Here is a 21,800-nt window from a genome sequence, read left to right on the forward strand (position 1 = left end):
CTGTTTATTTGTTTGTTTTTTGAGACAGAGTTTTGCTCTTGTTGCTCAAGCTGGAGTGCAGTGGCACAATCTCAGCTCATCACAACCTCCGCCTCCTGGGTTCAAGAGATTCTCCTGCCTCAGCCTCCTGAGTAGCTGGGATTACAAGCATGAGTCACCATGCCCAGTTAATTTTGTATTTTTAGTAGAAACTGGGTTTCTCCATGTTGGTTAGGCTGGTATTGAACTTCTGACCTCAAGTGGTCCACCCGCCTTGGCCTCTCAAAGTGCTGGGATTATAGGCGTGAGCCACCGTGCCCAGACCTTTGATCTGCTCTTTAGGAACCTCCCCCAATAACAAAAATCCAGCAGTCTCTCCGCAGTACCTGCTGTGGGAACATGCTGGGCCCCCAGTGGAGGGGAGAGTCTGGCCAAGGCAGCGGGGATGGAGCTCCCACAGCAATAGCAGGCCCTGCCCTAAGGGAAGCAGCCTGTGGCCTGCGTCAAGGACTTGGAGCTGCTGTGAGCTCCCTGCAGATGCTGGGCCTCAGCCTCCAGATGGGCTAGCTTGGGGGAATTCCTGCCTAGCCTTTAGCATGAGTCCCTCTTAATGGAAAATGCAAGCCCCAATAGGGCAAGGGCCACATATGCCTTGTACACTGCGGTATCCCCTGCCTGACTTTCTCGGAAGGTACTCCATGAATATGTGTTTGAGTTAATGAGCAAGGGCTGTACAGCGTGCAGTCACAACCAGGGGCCAGCGGGATTCTCCCTGCAGGACAGTGAGAGGAGAAACTAAGGCTCAGGCAGGCCAGGCAGCACATGCTGGCCTGGAGCTCTTTCTGTCCATCACAGCCACCTGCTCTGTGCTACTCCTTTTAGTTAGCAATGGCCATGCCTGAGCTTCCTCTTGGGAGGTCATTTCAAGGGAGGCAGAAACTCCTCAGTATGATTTCAGGGGTATTCTCCTCTTCCCTTTTTCCTGTCTCACGGATATTGGTCTTTGGGTAAGCCAATTCAACCTCTAGGCTTCAGTTTCCTCATTTGTAAAGTGACGGCTGGAAGGAAAAGCCTTTCCTGCCTTCCTTCATCCCTTTATTTTTCTTTTCTAAGACACGTTGAGGCGGAAACAGAGGCAGACAAGCTCTTGGAACAACGGAGCCCACTGCTAGATATGCACTGGACAACAAACGTCCCAGGCTGCTTCTGGATGTCACATGCTCTTCTAACTGGTTAAACTAGCATATGCTACGCCAAGAACTGAATCATCAAGTCCCACTGGTCTGGATTTTTTTTTTTTTTTTTTTTTTTTTTGAGACGGAGTCTCGCTCTGTCGCCCAGGCTGGAGTGCAGTGGCCGGATCTCAGCTCACTGCAAACTCCGCCTCCTGGGTTCACGCCATTCTCCTGCCTCAGCCTACTGACTAGCTGGGACTACAGGTGCCTGCCACAACGCCCGGCTAATTTTTTTGTATTTTTAGTAGAGACAGGGTTTCACCGTGTTAGCCAGGATGGTCTCGATCTCCTGACCTCATGATCCGCCCACCTTGGCCTCCCAAAGTGCTGGAATTACAAGCGTGAGCCACCACATTCAGCCTTTTTTTTTTTTAGACAGTCTTCTCTGTGTCACCCAAGCTGGAGTACAATGGCATGATCTTGGCTCACCGCAACCTCCGTTCAAGTGATTCTCGTGCCTCAGCCTCCAAAGTAGCTGGGATTACAGGCACATGCCATCACACCCCAGCTAGTTTTTATATTTTTAGTAGAGACAGGGTTTTGCCACGTTGGCCAGGCTAGTCTTGAGCTCCTGGCCTCAAGTGAGCTGCCCGCCTCAGCCTCCCAAAGTGCTGGGATTACAGGCCTGAGTCACTGCACCCAGCTGGTCTGGATCTTAAAGCAGACACCATGTGGGCCTTTGAGGAGCTCACATTCTCCTTGAGATGAAAAGGAAGCATGCTGGATAATGCTCCCAGCCTCCGCTGCAGAGAAACCAAAGCTGGCCTGCTCCCCTGCCAGCAGAGACTGAGTGGGGTGGTCCGAGATTGAGGAGCCTACAGACTCAGCAAACACATGCTGACAATCCTCCTCATTCGGTCTTATTCACCAGCAGAGCCCCCATAGTTATAAGTGCAGCCATCAGGTGATGAGAGGAGCAGCTGGGCCAGGGCTGGATTCTGGGAACCCTGCTCTTCCTCTCCCTCCCACCTCCCCAAGCTAGGGTGTCAGGAATCTATCCTAACCTTGGGCCTAGCCTTGGGCTCCCTTCCATCCTTGGTTTTGGAGTTAGGGAGTTGCCCCCCTCCAACCCTACTTCATTGGGTCCCCAACACAAACCCAAGCCTCAGCCCTAGGCCACTTGCCAGTTGATGGGGTCTCTTTAAGGAATTGATTTCCACAAGTCCCTAAAGTGTTTCTTCGGCAGTAAATCTCCTGCCACCCAGGCTCTCTGGCCCATGAATGATTTAGCGCCTCGGAGGAGTTGGAACCGTCTTCCTGTGCAGTGGAGGCCTGCAGTGGTGACATCACAGCTGCAATGGTGATGGATGGACTCTTCTGCCCTAATGGGGAGGAGAATGAACAGGCCGTCTGGGAGGGGTCAGGCCATGAAAGTAAGTAACCATCTGGCTCCACAGATTTCTGGTTTGGGGGTCTTACTGATGGACCAGCTAGCTAATTGCCCTCGGAGGTACCTAAAGAAAGGGCCCCAGTCCATCTCTCTGTCCCCAGCCCAGAGGGACCCAGGCTCATGTCACTTCGAGGTTTGTCTTTCCAATTCCTAAAGTGCTCTGGAGAATTACACTGAGTGCCATCTTCCCTTGCTCCAGTGACAGCACACACCACCCCCCCAACACACACATGCACCTGCATGGACATGCACACACACATCCGCTGTTCTCAAACACCGTCTCAGGAAGTTCATCATTATGGCCCACCTAAATGTTTCTTGCTACTGGGGAAGCCCGTTTTTCTCTGATTCCATCTGGAATTGACAGGGAACAGCTGGTCATTGTTAGCCATATGCTCCCGCTCCAAGCACACATGGTGAATGGCAGCGTGCTCTTGGTCCCTCCTGCACTCAGAGCCCCCTCGCCCATCATCTTTCCTCTAAGCGTCAATGACCCTAGTTATCTCTGTTCCACCAGCCTTTGGGGGAAATGACAAGGCTTTAGTCAGTCAGCATCGATAGGATGCCAACTTCTTCAAGGGAGGGTTGGAAGTGGAGAGGGTGGTCTCTGAGGTGGGCAGTAGCCTCTGCCCACTCTTGCCATCCCTGACACCAGCTGGCCCTGGCCTATCTTGGAGTAAGTGTAACTTCCTGCTTCAAAATAGCTTCCCCCCATTGCCTATCCTATAGAGACAACCGTTGGGTTGATTTTTCTCTAAGATTGGAACTGGGGTATGCACCATGCAAATTCACTGCTATGGTGTACATCCTGGATTGGTACTGGGGTGTGCACCATGTGAATTCACTGGTATCACATACATGAGAGCATGTCTTAGTTTGGGCATTCCCGTGCGTGTGTAGTAATCTCATCATGGTTTTAATTTGTATGTTCTTGATGACAAGTGATGTGAGCATCTTTCCATAGGCTTACATGCCTGTGTGACTGAGTGTGAGGGAGACAAGAAAGGCCTGGCTCTGGAGTGTTAGGGGAATGTTGCAGAGTGAGGTGCCACAATGAAGGGCTCCAGGCATGTTGGAGCCACTATGGAAACTGGGCAGAGGTGGACCAAGAGAGGGCCAAGGAAGCAAGCAACCTCGACTGAGGCCAGATGGGTCACAGTTCACAAAATTCTTCCCTGAACACTTATTTTTTGTTTTTTGTTTTTTTTTTTTTGAGATGTTTGTTGCCCAGGCTGGAGTGCAGGGGGGTGATCTCAGCTCACCGCAACCTCCGCCTCCTGAGTTCAAGCGATTCTCCTACCTCAGCCTCCTGAGTAGCTGGGATTACAGGCACCTGCCACTGCCTGGGCTAATTTTTGAATTTTGGTAGAGACAGAGTTTCACCATGTTGGCCAGGCTGGTCTTGAACTCCTGAGCTCAAGCGCTCTGCCCACCTCAGCCTCCTAAAGTGCTAGGATTACAGGCATGAGCCACTGTGCCCAGCCCCAAACACTTTTTCATTTTTCCCCTCGATCTCTGAAGGGCGGGAAGATCTAAGGCTTCCTGGGAGTATGCATTTTCCAAGTTCACTCAGAGGGCACTTGGCAGATGAAGGCTCAGACCCAAGCGTTCTCGCTCCTGGCCTCCACGGTGCCACTTTGCTGTTTACAAAGCCCATGAGTTGACAGTACCTGTCTGACACATAGTAGGCATTCATTAAATGTTTGTTGAATGAATGAATGATGGGATTTGTCAATGAACACAGCTTCCTTATCCTGAACTGTGATTAATTTTAAAACCCAAGAGGATGTAAGTGGTCTTATTGGGTAGGTCTTTCCACTCCTCCCCTCTGCCGTATGAGGTTAGCATTATTATGCCATTTTATGCATGAGAAAATGGAAGCTAAGGCTGGGTGTGGTGGCTCACGCCTGTAATCCCAGCACTTTGGGAAGCTGAGGCAGGCAAATTACCTGAGCTCAGGAGTTCAAGACCAGCCTGACCAACATGGCAAAACCCTGTCTCTACTAAAATACAAAAAAATTAGCCAGATATGGAGGCGCACACCTGTAATCCCAGCTACTTGGGAGGCTGAGGCAGGAGAATCGCTTGAACCCAGGAGGCGGAGGTTGCAGTGAGCTGAGATCATATCACTGCACTCCAGCCTGGGTGAGAAAGCAAGACTCCATCTCAAGAAAAAAAAAAGAAAACAAAGAAAGAAAATGGAAGCTTGAGGCGGTTCAATAATTTGGTTACTCAGCTAGGATGGGGTGGAGCCAGGATTTGAATGCCACACTGACCCTCTGTACATTGTATGTGAGGAGAGAAAGTCTGGGTGTCCCTGGATAAGCCCAGTGGCTTCCAGTGGACAGGGAACCAGCCTGAGATCCTGGGATCTAGAGACACCTTGGCCTTGTTGGGGTGACTATGTCAGTCACAGATTCTGGTCACAAACTATGAATTTCAAACTTCACTCTAGAGCTATGTTCCAATCCAGCATCAGTCGAACAACAGAGAAAGCCGCTCTGCTCCAAAGTAGCAGTCTCTAGTCCAGGGGACTTTCCAACCATTTTGATATCAACAGTCCAGCCCCTGCCATCCTAGCCTGTGCCTGTCTCAGGCCACACTCAGCAGCCATCTGCAGCCTGTGGTTGCTACTGGCCAAGGTCACCAGAGGCCCAGATACCAGCACGATGGTTCCCAGCCACCCCCAGGGAGGAGGAGAGGGGGTCATTGTGGAGATGATAATGCTGCTCCATGAATGTTCAACTTCCTGAAAACCACCAGGACACATTTCGTTTATGTGCTTGTTTATCTCAGGCCTGCTTCCAGAGGGGCTCTGAGGAGCAGACAATGAAAGACCACCGACAGAATTGCTGTTCACGGGCCAGGCGCAGCAGCTCATGCCTGTAATCCCAGCACTTTGGGAGGCCAGGCGGGTAGATCACCTGTGGTCAGGAGTTTGAGACCAGCCTGGCCAACATGGTGAAACCCAGCCTCTACTAAAAACACACACAAAAAAACGAATCACTTGAACCCAGGAGATGGAGCTTGCAGTAAGCAGACATCACACCACTGTATTCCAGCCTGGGCAACAGAGCGAGACTCCGTCTCAAAAACAAACAAACAAAAAACAAATACAAAAAAAGTTAGCCAGGCATGGTGGCAGGCACCTGTAATCCCAGCTACTTGGGAAGCTGAGGCAGGAGAATTGCTTGAACCTGGGAGGCAGAGGTTGCAGTGGGCCAAGATCGTGCCGTTGCACACTCCAGCCTGCGTGACAGAGCAAGATTCCATCTCAAAAAAAAAATGATAAAGAAACTGGGTCTCAAAAAAAAGAAAAAAAAACTGTTCATGGAAAAAGAATAGCAAAACCCTCTTGAAGGAAGGGACAGAGTTACACGGAACCTCAAGCAAATGGTGGTGATTAAATGCTCACCTACATATGTGCTGACCCAGCAGCCCCCTGCAATACACGTGGCAAGGAATAGTCTTCAGGTGGCCTTTGTAGCAGCGTGGCTGCTTCCCCTGGGGTGACTCACACTTTTCCTCCACCTGTTAGTCCAGGGGACATGAGGGGACCAGGTCTTGGCCAGATGCCGGATCTGAGCACGTTTCACTCAGGATTCTCTCGCATGGAGAGACACAGGCTCTGGCAACGGTGTCCAGTGTAAGTGGAATTTGGGAACACTGGCCAGGTGGTTGGTACCCAAGTGTTTCCCTGTCTCCTGCAGGCACCCTATCCTCTGACCTGCAGCCCTTTGCCAGGGCCACCATGGCCCTTCCCACAGAGACCAGCTCCCAGAGTGGGCAGGAGCAGGGCATGATCAGGGCCCAGCCTGGAAGCCCTTGCCCAGCTGGAAACCCTCAGTAGGAACGCATAGCCGCAGCGATACTTCCGGGGCTCCAGGAGGAGCCTATCGCCTTTCTGCCTCTCTCCCTCACAGCCCATTCTGTAGGGGCTTGAGCAGGGGGCAGGGAAGCCGGTGAAAGGCCACCTGAGCCTGCTTTTCAACAAAACTATCTGTGTGCAGGATAGAATTACTTGTATCAAGTACACCAATACTTTTAATCCATTTTGTAATCAAACAGGGCATCTCTCTGGGCCCCTCCAAGCTGAGATGACAGCGTAGTTCCACCCACTTCACAGGTGGGGAAACTGAGGTGAGGGAGAGGTTGAGAATTAATCCATTTCAGCTCAGCAGGCACTGGGAAATTCTGAGCTCTGGGCTCCCAGGCCACCCCCGACTGGCTGAAGAATGAGCAACACGTCGCCCTGGGTTCCTCCTTCTGCCCCCAGCCGAGATGGGTTCTGCTTCTGGTTGGAGCTCTTCCACCAGCTCTCTGTACAACTTTGGGCTAGACGTGTGTGCCTCGGTTTCCAGCTGTACATCACGGCAGTGCTGGCTGGTTCGTCTGTTGTCTGGAGTGGCTACGCACCTCAAATGGGACAGGAGGGGAGAGAACTTTGCTAAGTAGAAAATGCTAGATCTGGCCAGGTGCGGTGGCTCACACCCTGTAATCCCAGCACTTTAGGAAGCCGAGGCGGGTGGATCATGAGGTCAGGAGTTCAACACCAACCTGGCCAAGATGGTGATACCCCGTCTGTACTAAAAACACAAAAATTAGCCAGGCGTGGTGGTGGGTGCCTGTAATCCCAGCTACTCAGGAGGCTGAGGCAGAGAACTGCTCGAACCCTGGAGGCAGAGATTGCAGTGAGCCGAGATCGTGCCACTGCACTCCAGCCTGGGCGACAGAGCAAGACTCCGTCTCAAAAAAAGAAAGAAAATGCGGCCGGGCACGGTGGCTCAAGCCTGTAATCCCAGCACTTTGGGAGGCCGAGACGGGCGGATCAGGAGGTCAGGAGATCGAGACCATCCTGGCTAACACGGTGAAACCCCGTCTCTACTAAAAAATACAAAAAACTAGCCGGGAGAGGTGGTGGGTGCCTGTAGTCCCAGCTACTCGGGAGGCTGAGGCAGGAGAATGGCGGGAACCCGGGAGGCGGAGCTTGCAGTGAGCTGAGATCCGGCCACAGCACTCCAGCCTGGGCGACAGAGCGAGACTCTGTCTCAACAAAAAAAAAAAAAAAAAAAAAAAAAGAAAGAAAATGCTAGACCCCCATGAGGGGCAGTCACATGTCATGGCCAGAGGCCACCGAGGTAAGGGAGCCCACCACGCCACAAGCAGACAGCACTGCCCCAAGGGCCCCAGGGCCTGGACTCTAGACCCTCAGTGGCCTCTGGAAGCCTTCGGATGCTCATCTATGAAAACGCAGGGCCGGAGTTCCCTTCCAGCCAGGCACTCTGTGCTGTTCCAAGCCGCCTATGGGTGGTGGGGTGGTGATATTTCCCTGGTCACTCCCCCACGGGCCTGGGCCCCTGGACACCCTTAGCAGAGGCTGCGTCTCCTCTGAGCACTTGTCCCACCCCTTGAGGAACCCACAGGCTTAGTCCCTCAGCACACCCAAACTCCTTGACACATTTCCAGGACCGTAGGACAGTGCGGCACAGGTCGTGTAGAGTGGCTTCTAGGTCTGAGCTGGCACTCGAGGGCGGAGTCCTGATGGGGGAAATGGGGCTCAGCATTTCCCCACACTGGGGCAAGGCCTGGCCTCCACTGTGCATGCACAGGACTGGAGGCCCCTTCCCAGCCACATGGAGATGGATGTCCCTGGCCCAAAGGAGCAATAAGACACCCTCCAAGTGCCCCCTGCAGCTGACAAAAAAGGCCCTGGGTCTTGGGTGCCGAGTTCAACACAGGACACCATTCAGATTGGCACTTCAGAAAAACAATGAATAACTTTTTAGTGTAAGTATGTCCCAAATGCTGCACAGAATATACTTATACTGGAAGTATTGGTTGCTTGTCTGAAGTTCAAATTTGACTGGGAATCTTGTACTTTTATTTCTTTTTCTTGGTTTGTTTTTGAGACGGAGTCTCTCTCTGTTGCCCACACTGGGAGTACAGTGGTGTGATCTCGGCTCACTGTAACCTCTACCTCCCGGGTTCAAGCGATTCTCCTGCCTCAGCCTCTCAAGTGTCCGGGATTACAGGCACGCACCAGCATGCCCGGCTAATTTTTGTATTTTTAGTAGAGATGGGGTTTCACCATGATGGCCAGGTCGGCCTTGAACTCCTGACCTCAAGAGATCTGCCCACCTCAACCTCCCAGAGTGCTGGGATTACAGGCATGAGCCATGGCATCTGGCCTTGTATTTTTATTTTCAAGTCTGGTGACTCTACCTTGGTCCTATCCCCTGGCTCACCCCTCAGTCCCTGCTGCTAAAATGTCCCACAGAGGCTGCCGGTGCCCAGTGGGCGCCCTCCCAAGCTTTGAGTGTCTCTGTGAATCTCTGTGCGGGCTCTGTCTCTCTCACTTCTGTCTGCTTGAGTCTCGCCCTCCTGTCCCCTACTGTCTACCTCAGACAGTCCCTCCTCAGCCTCCCGCCGTGTTCCCTGCTGTCTTGCGAGGTGACGCTGAGCAGCATGACTAGCACACCTGGTGCTGAGGACTCAGACCCCCCGAAAGGGCCAGCCTGCACAGCCAAAGAGGGTCCCCTGGGGGTGAGAGGAGCGTGGGGGATTGGTCCCTGCTCCCCTGGATATGGGGAAAACCCAGGACTCCAAGCTCCAGCCCCTCCCACTCCAGCCTCTTGGGAGAGCCCGCTTCACCTGGGAACAGGTTCTTTCATCCAGAGGGCAATCAGGCACGTACCCTAAAGGGGTAAGCCCCGTCTCTCTGTCCTGGCAGAAGGGCAGGCAGCAGGAACAGCCCGTCCATGGCTGGGCTCCCAGGTCCCACCTGCCTGTGGCAGAGCTGACGAGGGCTGGGAACAGAGGGCTTCACCAGACCTGTCCCACCCATGGCCCTCAGCTAAGCAACAGAAGTGACGTCCCTCTTCCCTGATGACCCAGGAAAGGGGCTAGGACCTGGCACCGCTTGGAACAAACCTGGGAGACCAGCACTGTGCTGGCTTCCTGGCTTGTGTGACTTTATTTTTATTTTATTTTATTATTATTTTTTTGAGATGGAGTCTTGCTCTGTGACCCAGGCTAGAGTGCAGTGGTGTGATCTCGGCTCACTGCAACCTCTGCCTCCCGGGTTCAAGTGATTCTCCTGCCCCAGCCTCCAGAGTAGCTGGGATTACAGGCGCGCCACCATGCCCAGCTAGTTTTTTGGATTTTTAGTACAGACGGGGTTTCACCATGTTGGCCAGGCTGGTCTTGAACTCCTGACTTTAGGCAATTTGCCCGCCTCAGCCTCCCAAAGTGCTGGGATTACAGGCATGAGCCACCATGCCTGGCCTCGTGTGACTTTAAACAAGTTACCTAAGCTCTGTGAGCCTCGGTTTCCTCACCTGCAAGATGGGGCTAGAAACATACCTACCTCATGAGAATGTTGGGCTTCAATTCAATCACCTAGGTCAAGCTCTTAGCACAGTGCACAGAAATGGGACACCCTTGAGGCATATTTCTTCTCTTTGTCTCTGCTGGCCAGGAGCCAACTCCGTATCTTATTACACAATAATTAACCAATGGGGAGGCAGGGAGCGCCCCCCACCCAATCTCAGAGTGTCCTGCAGACCCACTGCAACTCCTGGAAGTACCATGTGTGGGAAGCAGAGACAATTTTGCTCTCAGACGAGGCCTGAGGAGGCCTTTCCCTTTCTGGGCCTGAGCCCAGGAAACAGGCTGGCCTTGCAGAGAGGAGTCTGGGGAAGGAGACCCTCCCCAGGGGGATCACATTACCTGAGTGAGAGAAGCTGGGGGGGGGGGGAAGCTGGGGGTGGGGGTGGGAGGGTGTTGGGGGTGGTGCCAGGCCATGCATGCCTGTGTGCCTTGGGTGTGTGGCCCAGCAGAATTTGTTGGATGCTTTGGGACTTTATTTTTCTTTTTTCTCTAATTTCCTTTGGAAACGTATGTTTGGCCTCCATCACAGAAGTCCTGCCTATCGCAGAGAAGCCCACGGCAGACAACACAAGCCCCAGAAAAGCACTGGCTGCCGTTGGCTGCAGGTTCCTGCATCTATTTTCCAGCGTGCACTTCATTTGAATAAAAATGAGACCATTTTGTATACACTGTTTTTGTGTCTTCCTTTTCTCACTGCGTAACCTTTTCCCATTTGGGAAAATTCTATTCTATGACAATGACCAGCTGCACAGTGTTTCATCTTCTGGCTTTGGCTGATTGATTCAAAGCCCATCCTAAGGACAGCTGAGTAGTTTCCAATTTCTGGCTGTTGCAAAAGAGAGAATTTTTTTAGGATGCATTCTGATGAGTGGTGTCTTCGGGTCAAAGGTGTGCCAATCGAAAACATTTATCGGTTCATATTACAGAAGCCGCGTGTGCGCGTGCACACACACACAACACACTGTGTCATAATTCCAGCAGGCGCTGGAATATGGCTGGCCATGGCTGCAAGCGGAGACTCGAGGAGGGCTGACGGGCTAGGCTGGTCTGGGCCTGCTGCCTAGGGAGCCTAGAAGATTCTTCATGGGGAGGAGAGGTGGGATCTGCCCTGCTTGTCTGTCCTCAGGTTCAAGGTTGGCCATCCCCCCACCTCAGGCTGCAGGGGTCCCACACCCACCGAAACATGGACGATTCAATATTGATATCTAGGGACCTGGGGCCAGCTGGGCTGGGTGGCAGAAGAGAGCCGGCCTTCCTACCTCAGCTTTGCCCTGACCCACCCGACCCACCCCAGCCCACCTTCAGGCCCATCTGAAAAGCTGCTTCTTACTGAAAGCTTCTCTGACCCTCAGCCAGAAGTGCTTCTTCCCTCCTGCAGTACCTGGGACAGATCCCCCACTGAGGATGGGGGAGACCCCTCCCTCCTGCGGGATGGGCCGGGGGCTTGAAGTGGGAGAGGAGCGGCCTGGGTTGGTGAGACCCTTCCTTCTCTGGGCAGGAGGCCCAGGAAGTCACATTAAGGTGGGTCTTGGAGGGTAAGAACTTTCCATGTGATCCCATAGGCGGTGGGGGACGGCAGTGACAGGCAGTGAGGATGGACAGGAGCCAAGGGCAGGAGGGGAGGAGAGAGCTGGAAATCCCAGAGAGGATGCTGGGTGTGAGCACGGGAGAGAGAGTGTGTGGGGCTTCATAGAGGCTGCTTCCGGAATTGACTGTTTTGCTGACTGTGCGGTCAGGGCTGAGAGAAGTGTCAAAAGCCCAATGTCCAGGTGTCCTTACTGGAGACATGGGATTCAAATCAACCTCCTTCGGGTCCATGCAGTGTGGCACCGTGGTGGCGGCCATGCCCTGGCTGGCTGACCTTGTGCAAGGCACCGCATTTCCTGACCTATGCACAGGGCATAACAAGCGTACCCACCTCAAGGGGCTGCATGGGGTCAAAGCAATGGGTGGAAAATTCAGGGAACCCCTCAGTGCCCTGGGCTCGCCCCACCAGTCTCTGAGTCTATTTCCTTACCTGGAGCAGATGAGGCTAACGTGCCTGCCTTGCAGGCCCAGGTATGGAAAGCATTCAGCACATTTGGGTTAAGAGTTCAAAAGCCTGGTAATTAGGGGGCTTACTCTTTACACCCATGGGAACTGCTGCGGGGCCCCCGTGGTCAGCCTGGGGTTCACATCTGGGATGTTACAGGGGCGCCTTCTGAGGGGCTATGCACTGTCAGCCAGGGAGGGCCTGCCGAGTTATGATGATGTCCTGCCCTCAGAGACATGGGTGGGGAGGAGGCTGGGAGGGGAGGGACCCCGCCTCTAGCAGCCTCAGGAGACTGAACACAGGCCCAGGTGCCCACCCAGCCGACAGCTGCCCCCAGCTTCCAGCCCTCGGTTCAGCAGGATGCAGAAGCAGCCCCTGCCCAGTGGATGGGGGGCAAGTGGTAGGGGTGCCCAGGTGTCCCTGTGCCCTTCTGTCAGCCAGGCCTGGAGGCCCCAGGAGTTACAAGACAGTTGCAACAATTGCAGTGGCACAGGACTCCCTGCTTGTGGGACACTGAGATGCTGGAGCAGGCAGGGGGCTGGGAAGGTAGCAGGAAGCTTCCACAGGCAGAGCTGCTTGTCCCACCAGCTGGGGTGGCAGGATCCTCATCCTGAAACCCGGCACTCCCACCCAGACCTAGTCCTGGCGTCCAGGAAAGGCTCTGAGGCCTTTTGCTCAAATGAGCCCATCATCTAATGAGGGAGAAGGGAGTGTGGGTGGCGAGCTCTGTGGGCTGCCTGGAACTGACTGTTTAGAGTTCAGGTTATCTTTGTTTACCGCTGAGAAAACATAAAGCTGAACACAGGTATTAACTGTGCCCACCTGCTCCTGCCATTGATTCGCTTATCCAGAGTTGCAGCCCATGGCGCCAGCAATAAAGGAAATTGCTTTTGAAGTTCACAGAGGCTGGGAATGAAGCTCCAAGACTGACTGGCCCGTCTCTTCCAGGCGGCAGCTGGGTCCCTCCCCACCCACCTGTCCCCAAAGCCAAAGACATGTAGTTGTCATCAGGGAGCTGGGCAGCAGCCTCCAATCCTGACGTGCGTTTTTTTCCGAAAGGCCCTCTGCTGCCCAGGTGTAGTGGCTCACACCTATAATCCCAGCAATTTGGGAGGTCGAGGCAGGAGGATCATTCGAGCCCAGGAATTCAAGGCCAGCCTGGGCTACACAGGGAGGCCCCCATCTCTACAAAAAATAAAAAATTAGCCAGGCATGGTGACATGCATCTGTGGTCCCAGCTACTCGGGAGACTGAGGTGGGAGGATCGCTTGAGCCCAGGTCGAGGCTGCAGTGAGCTGAGATTGCACCACTGCACTACAGCCTGGGTGACAGAGCAAGACCCTGTCCCCAAAATAAAAATAAAACAAAAGACCTTCTGCCCATGTCTCCCAGCCCAACACAGGGCCATCTGCCAGGGCTGCAGCATGCGGGCATGAGGAGGGATGCTAAGCAGGACTTCCTGATGACTGGCATCTGCAGCATGAGGCGGGGTGTGCACTCTCTTCCCGACAGTTCACTGGGAAAGCAGTGTCAGGCCTGGGGAATCAGAACTGGACAAGGGGGCCTTCCTGCCCCAGGCATGTGCTCATCTGTACACCCTCCAATGACCTGAGTAGGGGAACCCACTAAGATGTTCCTCCATCAAGGGGCTTCTCTGCTTTCAGCGCCCAGACTCCCATTTCCCCAGGTCGAGGGACCTCAGAGAGGCAGATCATTACCCCAATGCCTCCCAGCTCCGTCTCCCACACCCTTGCCTTCATCACACCAGGCCACAGTGTCCCTGTCCCTGCAGAGTCTTTCCCTACTGGGAAGCCAGGGTCTTTGCCTGGGTTCTTCTTCTTCAACGTTGGTGTAGTGGAGTGAATGGTGTCCCCCAAAAGACACATCCACATCTGGATCCCCAGAATCTGTGAATGGGACCTTATTTGGAAAAAGGGCCTTTTGCAGATGTAATTAAATTAAGGATTTTGAGATGAGAAGGTCACCCTGGATTATCAGGTGGCCCCTAAGTGCAATGACAAGTGTCCTTAGAAGAGACACATGGGGAGGTGGACACAGTAGAGCAGGAGGCAAGTGACGGTGCAGGTAGAGCCTGGAGTGACGCGTCTGCCAGGAGCGCCAGGGAGTGCCACAGCTCCCACCAGCCAGGGGAGACCCTGGAACAGATGTTCTCGGTGGGTGGGGGAGGCCCTGCCCATGCCTCGATTTTGAACTTCTGGCCTCCAGAACTGTGAGAACCAATTTCTGTTGTTTGAAGCCCCTCAGTGTGGTCACATGTCATAGTAGCCTCGGGAAACGAATGTAGCTGGCGTTCTGGGATGTCACCCACACCCCCAACATCCACGACCGCCATAAACTGTTGATGGCAAGTCTGTCGCTCCAGGATGGTGTCCATCCACATTTCAGTTCTCTATTCCCAGTGACCCCGTGGGCAGTGTGGTATAATATGAAAAAGATCTGGTCTTTGTCCCTGGGTCCTGGCACAGAGTTCCCAAACCCTTGGAATTTTCTGAGTGATGGAAGCCTCTTTTGTTATTGATAAAAAGCCCTTTCCATACCACTTGAGTTTATGCTAATGAGGTGACTTATGGTCAGAGGCAGTTCTGCACTCCTATGGATGCTCCCTTTAAGTATATGCAAATTAAGGGGCAGATTATGCACATTTCCAGAAAAGGGGTGGTAACTTCCAGGTCATCAGGTCATTGCCATGGGAAGGGGTGGTAACTTGGGGATCTTGCCATGAAAGGGGTGGTAACTTCCGGCTGTTACCATGGCAACAGTAAACTGCCATGGCATCTGTGGGTGTGTCATAGGGGGAGGTGCTTTCGCCCCATTTCTATTGTAGCTAGAGTCATCAAGTCAATTCGGTGTGGTGTCCCAGCCTGGCCTCTGGAATCAAGTTTCGCCTCCTGAGTGGAGTCCTGCCTCCTACCTCAGGAGGATTGAGCCCAGGTGTTCGAGACCAGCCTGGACGAAACAGCCAGACCTCATTATGAATTAGAGTAGGCTCCACCATCTAGGTTTGCGTAAGGACACCCTGTGATGTTCACACAACGATGAAATCATCTAACGACGCATTTCTCGTCATTACATGAACATCACGTTAATGACATTCGGGTTGTCAGGTCTATTTCTGAAGCACCTGGAAACAGTCAATTCTGGCATTTTAGAGAGGTTCTGTATCTGTAGCTTGTTCTGTGCAAGCCTACTGGGTGTCTCTTTCAGAAGATGCCCTGGTTTCAGAACGTGCCCCTATTGGCCAGGCACGGCGGCTCACGTCTGTAATCCCAGCACTTTGGGAGACTGAGGCAGGTGGGTCACTTGAGGTCAGGAGTTTGAGACCAGCCTGGCTAATGTGGTGAAACCCTGTCCTTACTGAACAAATACAAAAATTACTTGGGCATGGTGGTACATGCCTGTAGTCTCAGCTACTTGGGAGGCTGAGGTGGGAGGATCACCTGAATCTGGGAGGCGAAGGTTGCAGTGAGCCAAGATCACACTTCACTACAGCCTGGGTGACGAGCGAGATCCTTTCTCAAAAACAACAAAAAAGGCCGGGCGCGGTGGCTCAAGCCTGTAATCCCAGCACTTTGGGAGGCCGAGACGGGCGGATCACTAGGTCAGGAGATCGAGACCATCCTGGCTAACACGGTGAAACCCCGTCTCTACTAAAAAATACAAAAAACTAGCCGGGCGAGGTGGCGGGCGCCTGTGGTCCCAGCTACTCGGGAGGCTGAGGCAGGAGAATGGCCCGAACCCGGGAGGCGGAGCTTGCAGTGAGCTGAGATCCGGCCACTGCACTCCAGCCTGGGTGACAGAGCGAGACTCCGTCTCAAAAAAAAAAAAAAAAAAAAAAAAAAAACAACAAAAAAAAAGTTTAAAAAAATAGCGGAGTGTGGTGGTGCGTGCCTCTAGTCCCAGCTACATGGGAGGCTGACTTAGGAGGATGGCCTGAATCCAGGGCTTCAAGGTTGCAGTGCGCCAAGGTTGCACCACCGTACTCTAGCATGCGCGACAGAGAGAGACTGTGTGTCTTTAAAAAAAAAAAAAGAAAAGAAAAATAACAATAGTAAAACCATTAAATGTTAACAAAAATAACACTTTATGAAAATAACTATTTTGGCTGGGCGCGGTGGCTCAAGCCTGTAATCCCAGCACTTTAGGAGGCCGAGACGAGCGGATCACAAGGTCAGGAGACCGAGACCATCCTGGCTAACATGCTGAAACCCCGTCTCTACTAAAAAATACAAAAAACTAGCCGGGCACGGTGGTGGGCGCCTGTAGTCCCAGCTACCCGGGAGGCTGAGGCAGGAGAATGGCGTAAACCTGGGAGGTGGAGCTTGCAGTGAGCCGAGATCGTGCCACTGCACTCCAGCCTGGGCGACAGAGCGAGACTCCGTCTCAAAAAAAAAAAAAGAAAAAAAAAAAAAGAAAATAACTATTTTAAAAAACAAAGATTTTTATTTAACAAGAAGAGCGACATTGTCTTATACTTTCACAGGTCTCTTTAATGTCTGGATTCTTTTTTTTTTGTTTTTGAGATGAAGTTTTGCTCTGTCACACAGGCTGGAGTGCAGTGGCACGATCTTGGCTCACTGCAACCTCCACCTCCCAAACTCAAACGATTCTCCTGCTTCAGCCTCCTGAGAAGCTGGAATTACAGTTGCGCTCCACCGTGCCCAGCTAATTTTTGTATTTTTAGTAGAGATGGGGTTTCACCATGTTGACCAGGTTGGTCTTGAACTCCTGACCTCAGGTGATCTGCCTGCCTCAGCTTCCCAAAGTGCTGGGATTACAGGAGTGAGCCATTAATGTAATGTCTGGATTCTTTTTTTTTTTTTGAGACAAAGTCTTGCTCTGTTACCCAGCCTGGAGTGCAGTGGCATGGTATCGGCTCACTGCAACCTCTGCCTCCCCAGTTCAATTGATTCTCCTACCTCAGCCTCTTGAGTAGCTGGGATTACAGGCACATGCCACCACCGCCAGCTAATTTTTTTGTTTTTTTTTTTTTGTTTTTTTTTTTGAGACGGAGTCTCGCTCTGTCGCCCAGGCTGGAGTGCAGTGGCCACATCTCAGCTCACTGCAAGCTCCGCCTCCCGGGTTCACGCCATTCTCCTGCCTCAGCCTCCCGAGTAGCTGGGACTACAGGCGCCGCCACCTCGCCCGGCTAGTGTTTTGTATTTTTTAGTAGAGATGGGGTTTCACCGTGTTAGCCAGGATGGTCTTGATCTCCTGACCTCGTGATCAGCCCGTCTCGGCCTCCCAAAGTGCTGGGATTACAGGCTTGAGCCACCGCGCCCGGCCCATTTTTTTGTATTTTTAGTAAAAACGGGGTTTCGCCATGTTGGCCAGGCTGGTCTCGAACTGCTGACCTCAGGTGATCTGCCCGCCTTGGCCTCCCAAAGTGCTAGGATCACAGGCATGAGCCACCGCGCCTGGCCCACCTTTTCCAGAATGCCATATATTGGAATCATCCAGTATGTAGCCTCTTCAAATTAGCTTCTTTCACTTAGTACTATTCATTTAAAGTTCTTCCATGCCTTTTCATGCTTGATAGCTCATTTCTTTTTAGCACTGAATAATATTGCATTGTCTGGATTACCAAAGGTCATTTATCCACTCACCTACTGAAGGACATCTTGCGTGATTTCAAGTTTTGGCAATTACGAATAAAGCTGCTATAAACACCCATGTGCCAGTTTTTTGTGCGGACGTAACATTTCAGTTTCTTTGGATAGATACCAAGGAGCATGATTGCTGGATCATACGGTAGGAGTAAGTTCAGTCATGTGAGAAACTTCCAAACTGTCTTCCAAAGCAGCTGTGCCGTTTGGCATTCCCACCAGCAATGAATGAGAGAGTTCTTGTTGCTCCACATCCTCACCAGCAATTGATGTTGTCAGTGTTTTCTTTTTCTTTGTCATTTCTAAAAAAAGTATTCATTCTTTCTTTTTTTTTTTTTTTTTTTGAGACGGAGTCTTGCTCTGTCGCCCAGGCTGGAGTGCAGTGGCCGGATCTCAGCTCACTGCAAGCTCCGCCTCCCGGGTTCGGGCCATTCTCCTGTCTCAGCCTCCTGAGTAGCTGGGACTACAGGCGCCCGCCACCTCGCCCGGCTAGTTTTTTGTATTTTTTAGTAGAGACGGGGTTTCACCGTGTTAGCCAGGATGGTCTCGATCTCCTGACCTAGTGATCCGCCCGTCTCGGCCTCCCAAAGTGCTGGGATTACAGGCTTGAGCCACCGCGCCCAGCTCATTCTTTCTTATAGCTTCACAATATATATATTTTTTTCTCAGATGGTATCTTGTTCTGTCCAGGCCGGAGTGCAGTGGCATGATCTTGCCTCACTGCAACCTTCACCTCTCAGGCTAATTAATATATGTATTTTTTGCAGAAATGGGGTTTTGCCATGTTGCCCAGGTTGGTCTCAAACTCCTGGATTCAAGTGATCCACCTGCCTTGGCATCCCAAAGTGCTGAGATTACAAGTGTGAGCCACTGAGCCCAGCCCCATAGTAATCATTCTACAAACGTGTAAGTTATTTAACCAATTCATTGCTGACAGTCGTTTTGGTTGTTTCATATAGTTTACTATTATAAATATTTTACCTTTTTTTTTTTTTGAGAAAGAGAGAGAGTCTCACTCTGTTGCCCAGGCTGGAGTACAGTGGTGTGATCTAGGCTCTCTGCAACCTCCACCTCCTGGGTTCAAGCGATTCTCCTGCCTTCACCTCCCGAGTAACTGGGACTACAGGCGTGTGCCACCGCGCCCAGCTAATTTTTGTATTTTTAGTACAAATGGGGTTTCACCATGTCGGCCAGGCTGGTCTCGAATTCCTGACCTCAAGTGATCCTCCCACCTCAGCCTCCCAAAGTGCTGGGATTACAGGCATGAGCCACCTTGCCCGGCCTCTTCACTTCCACTGGGTTTCAGAATCCATTTGATTCTTCCCTCCCATGTGGGCACCTTCCTCACTCTGTCCTCTGACACTGCATGCTGGGTGGGCCTCCCTCAGGGATGCCCTTCTCATCCTGTTTGGACTCTGGCACCTGTAGTGGGTGGCAGGACTGGCTAGTGATGCCTTCCTTACCTGCTCCAACTCTGAACCCCAGGTCAACCCTCCTTCACCATTGCCTCCTTACCTGGCTCAGGCCCCCACCTTTGCCACAGCATGGATAGCTGCCTTGTTCAGCCTACTTCATGGCTTATGGAATGAACTGTTCAGAAAGGGAAGGGATGAGAAAGAAGAGGAAAATAAAGTGCTCTACCTATTGATTAGCTTTATTTAGTATATCTGGGAAGTCACTCCTTAGAAGTAAATAGCCTGATTCCTCTTTCCATTTTCTTTTTCTTTTTCTTTCTTTTTTTTTTTTTTTTTTGAGACAGAGTCTCTCTCTGTCGCCCAGGCTGGAGTGCAGTGGTGTGATCTCGTTTCACTGCAAGCTCCGCCTCCCGGATTCACGCCATTCTCCTGCCTCAGCCTCCCAAGTAGCTGGGACTACAGGCCACCACCACGCCCGGCTAATTGTTTATATTTTTAGTCCAGATGGGGTTTCACCATGTTAGCCAGGATGGTCTTGATCTCCTGACCTCATGATCCACCCACCTCGGCCTCCCAAAGTGCTGGGATTACAGGCGTGAGCCCCCGTGCCTGGCCTCCTCATTCCATTTTCTAAAACCAGCTGGCATAGTATTGCATTATGTAAATACATTCATGTACTGCAAAATAATGTTTTAGTCAATGATGGACTGAGTATAAGATGGTGGTCCCATAAGATTGTATTAATAACACCATGTTTTATTGTACTTTTTCTACGTTTAGATACGCAAATACTTAACCATGATGTTATACTTGTCTACGGTATTCGGTGCAGTGCTGTGCAGGCTTGTAGCAGCCTAGGTGTGTAGTGGGCTCCACCATCTAGGTTTGTGTAAGGATACCCTATGATGTTCACACAATGACAAAATCACCTAAGCATGCACTTCTCAAGGAGTATTCCTGTGACTACTCCCTTTTGGTGGACATTTAGGCTGTCAGGTCTATTTGAAGCACCTGGAAACAGTGAATTCTGGCGTTTTAGAGAGGTTCGGTACCCGCAGGCTTGTTCTGTGCAAGCCTCCTGGGTGTCTCTTTCAGAACATGCCCCGATTGCAGTGAAATTCCCCCACCATCCTGTCCATGATCGAGGGCACCAAGAACTGATGCTTGAGCCAGACATTCAACCACAAACTGCACTTCAGGGAGGCCCACAGCCTTTGAGGAGGTTTGGAGTCCTGCCACCTAATTAGGGCTCTTGATCTTGGAAGGTGACACATGAGGCAGTCTGAGCCTGGGATTTCGGAAGTGTGACTCTGTTAGCACACACAGAGGAAGCTCATAAGCGCTCTGCAGGAGCCCAAATGGTGCTCAGGTCTGTTTCATACAAAGAGTCTCAGAGGCCAGGATTCAGCTGAGGAGACAGATTCCTGTCCTTGGGTCTCCATGCCATAACTCTGGAATGCAACCTTGAACCCAGTGGAAATGATTCTTGTAGGATATTAAATACGTATCTTCTCAGTCATGCTATTTATTTACTCAACACTTTTTTTTTTTTTTTAGACGGAGTATCGTTCTGTGGCCCAGCCTGAAGGGCAGTGGTGCAATCTTGGCTTACTGCAACCTCCGCCTCCCGTTTCAAGCAGTTATCATGCCTCAGCCTCCCGAGTAGCTGGGATTACAGGCCTCTGCCACCTTGCCCACATAATTTTTTGTATTTTTAGTAGAGACAGGGTTTCACCAACTTGGCCAGGCTGGTCTTGAACTCCTGACTTCAGGTGAGGATCTGCCTGCCTCGGGCTTGCAAAGTGCTGGGATTACAGGTGTGAGCCACTGCACCCAGCCTTTTTTTTTTTTTTTTTTTTTTGCATAGTGGGTGCAAAGGTACATTTTCTCCCGCTTTCGTTATCACAAATGTCAAATTATGAATTAAAGATGTTTTATTGTAGCTGCTCTTGCAATGTGAATGTGTGTGTGTGTGTGGGGGGGGGGTGTGAATGTCTCATATTTGCATTTAGGCAGGACCTGAATGAATGACTTTAGAATGAGACTCTAATGACGATGACACAGGCAGCTTTCAAGGGATGAGACCTCCCCGGAGAAGGACAGAGACATTATTTGGCTGTCTTCTTTCCGGAGGGTGAGGATTTGGCTAAGAATTTTTAACACTCAGGTCCTCCAGCTCACGGGAGAGGTTAGACAGCAGCTAGAAGGAGTGCAGAGAGGCTGGTGTCGATGTTCCAGGAAAGTGAGAAGAGGGATGTGGTCGATGACTGCCCTGCCAGCCAGGTGCAAATAATTCATGGGAAGGTATACAAGTCTGGTGGAAAGAACCCTGGGCTGGCGATAAGGAGATCAGCCTGTGACCTTGGGTGAGTTCTGTTTGGCTTCAAGCAAGTCGCTTAAGCTCTCTGTGCCGAAGCATGTGACCTCACATGGAAAACAGGCCAGAGGTCGGCCTCTGTACCTCACCAGACTGAGTGGGTTGCAAGGTACAAAATGCCTGAAGTCCTTTCCACAGCAAGGCAGGGCATAGACAGACCTATCAATAAAACTGAAGGCATCAGAAATCCTGGTGGGGAACTGAGGCCCAGCCCGGGAAAGCCCTGTGCCCAAGGATCTGGGGATTGTCTCCATCCTGCCTCTAGGGAAAAGCAAGCTACTCATCTAGGGTCTGCATAGAGCAGCCTGGGAAGAGCAAGGAGACATCCCAGGTGGAGGCCCTGCCAGGAACACAGGCCA

The sequence above is a fragment of the Macaca mulatta genome, chromosome 3 (genome assembly GCF_049350105.2).
Source record: "Macaca mulatta isolate MMU2019108-1 chromosome 3, T2T-MMU8v2.0, whole genome shotgun sequence".
Taxonomy (NCBI): domain Eukaryota; kingdom Metazoa; phylum Chordata; class Mammalia; order Primates; family Cercopithecidae; genus Macaca; species Macaca mulatta.